This window comes from Orcinus orca, chromosome 12 (genome assembly GCF_937001465.1).
Source record: "Orcinus orca chromosome 12, mOrcOrc1.1, whole genome shotgun sequence".
NCBI classification, from domain to species: domain Eukaryota; kingdom Metazoa; phylum Chordata; class Mammalia; order Artiodactyla; family Delphinidae; genus Orcinus; species Orcinus orca.
In genome coordinates, this window is record NC_064570.1 from 52,696,041 (window position 1) to 52,698,588 (window position 2,548).

Consider the following 2,548-nt stretch of genomic DNA (forward strand, 5'->3'; position numbering starts at 1 on the left):
GTTGGTTTTGAGCCTATTTTGAGATATTAGCTTATGTTTTCTCCTGTATTTTCCCTACCCTTCATTTTATCCCATTCAAGAAGGCAGTTGGCCCAAACTTCATTGCCTCAGGGAAGAGTTGAGGCCAGGTGTGAAGCAGGAGTAGAGCATCAGCCATTATGCGTTTTTCCCCAAAGGCCTAAACACTAAGTTGAATGGAGAAAGTTTGGAGAGGGAAATAAAGAATGGGATTCCCAGGTACAGACAGAGCAAGTGGAGAAAGCAGGCAATTGTCAGGTCCCCCTTCCACTGCCTCCAGCTTAAAATAATAGTAATACTAATGACGTGATGGAGAATGTGGAGAGGAGAGAGAGACAGTTCTGGGGGTCCAGGAAAGGTGTGGACTCAGGTCCTGCCTGCAAGGCACAATTCCAAAGTAGCGTCAAACCTTCAAAGAGGAATGGATAGAGAACGATGGCGGGTTTGACTGTGAGAGACCCTGCGGTGGATCGTTCTCTACATTCGGTGTTTGTGGGGAACGTTCCATATGAGGCTATTGAAGAGCAATTAAAGGCCATCTTTTCTGAGGTTGGGCCTGTTGTTAGTTGCAGGTTGGTATATGATAGGGAGACAGGAAAGCCAAAAGGTTGTGGCTTCTGTGAATACCAAGACCAGGAGACAGCACTTAGTGCCATGCGAAACCTAAATGGGTGTGAATTCAGTGGGAGAGCACTTCGAGTGGACAGTGCTGCCAGCAGAAAGAACAAAGAAGAGCTGAAGAGCCTTGGCACTGGTGCCCCTGTCATTGAGTCACCTTATGGAGAGACTATCAGTCCTGAGGATGTCCCTGAGTCCATTAGCAAAGCAGTTGCCAGTCTTCCACCAGAGCAGATGTTTGAGCTGATGAAACAAATGAAGCTCTGTGTCCAGAATAGTCCTCAGGAAGCACGGAACATGTTGCTTCAGAACCCTCAACTGGCTTATGCTTCGCTCCAAGCCCAGGTACTGATGAGAACTGTGGATCCAGAAATTGCCTTGAAAATTCTGCATCGCCAGACAAATATCCCAACACTGATTGTGGGCAACCCTCAGACAGTCACAGCGCTGGACCTGGCTCAGGATCCAATGTGTCGATAAACCAACAGAATCCCCAGGCCCCTCAGGCCCAGTCTTTGAGTGGAATGCATGTCAATGGCTCACATCCTCTGGTAAGCTTCTCTGCAGGCTGGAGTTGCAGCACCAGGGCAGATACCAGCGACCGTAACAGGACCTGGCCCTGGTTCCTTAGCGCCCGGAGGAGGAATGCAGGCCCAGGTAGGAATGCCAGGCAGTGGACCAGTGTCCATGGAGTGGGCACAAGTGCCGATGCAAGACCCCAGAGCAGCTATGCAGTGTGGGCCCTTGCCTGCCAACGTCCCGACTCCTCGAGGTCTGTTGGGAAACGCTCCAAATGACCCACGCAGAGGCACTTTCCTTTCAGTAACTGGAGAGGTAGAGCCTAGAGGTTACCTGGGACCACCTTATCAGGGTCTGCCCATGCACCGTGTCCCTGGCCCTGACAGCCGCGGCCCACCCCCACATGAGATGAGGGGAGGGCCATGAGCTGAGTCCAGACCTCTAATGGCAGAGCCAGGAGGACCCATGCTAGATCAGAGGGGTCCACCATTGGATGGCAGAGGTGGAAGAGATCCCCGAGGCATAGATGCACGAGGGACGGAGGCACGAGCCATGGAGGCAAGAGGATTAGATGTTAGAGGATTGGAAGCCCATGCGATGGAGGCCCGTGCAATGGAGGCCCGTGCAGTGGAAGTCAGAGGGATTGAGGCCAGGAGCACGGATACAAGGGGCCCAGTCCGAGGCCCTAGAGGCCCTATACCTAGTGGAATCCAGGTCCCAGTCCAATTAATATGGGGGCAGCTGGCCCCCAGGGATCCAGATATGTTCCTGTCATGCAAGAAGTGAGCATTCAGGGTGGAGGCCAGCCTGGTGGCTTAGGTCCTGCCCAGAACCAAGTCACAACACAGGACCATGAGAAGGCTGCTTTGATCATGCAGGTTCTTCAACTAACTGCAGACCAGATCGCCAAGCTTCCTCCAGAGCAGAGACAGAGTATCCTGATCTTAAAGGAACAAATACAGATGTCTACTGGAGCGCCTTAAAATGTTTTCAGAACTACCTGGTGACAAATCTGGAAATTAATTCCATAACTTGGTTGAAATGTTGCAAAAAGATGATTTCTGCATCCTGCCCTTTGAATGACTCAAATTGCTGCCAGGTGGGGGACTCCCATCACCTTCTCTCAGAACAAAATCAGTTCACTCTGTTGTCTCAGTTTATATGTTTTCTGTGACTTGAAATAAAATTTGAACACAATTTTAGTATATTGCAGATTGATATACATGACCTTTGTGCTTTTAGAAGGCTGAACACCAAGGGTGAAACCTTACATGTGTTTTCTACCCTTACTTCAGTATTGTACTGTTTTTTTTAACATCTTTATTGGAGTATAATTGCTTTACAATGGTGTGTCACTTTCTGCTTTATAACAAAGTGAATCTGTTATACATAT

The 2,548-nt window shown here is 49.5% G+C and overlaps 1 pseudogene; it reads left to right on the forward strand.

The window, feature by feature from the left end:
- Positions 1 to 451: 451 nt before the first annotated feature.
- LOC101272650 (cleavage stimulation factor subunit 2-like) lies at positions 452 to 2,319 on the forward strand (annotated as a pseudogene).
- Positions 2,320 to 2,548: the final 229 nt, after the last annotated feature.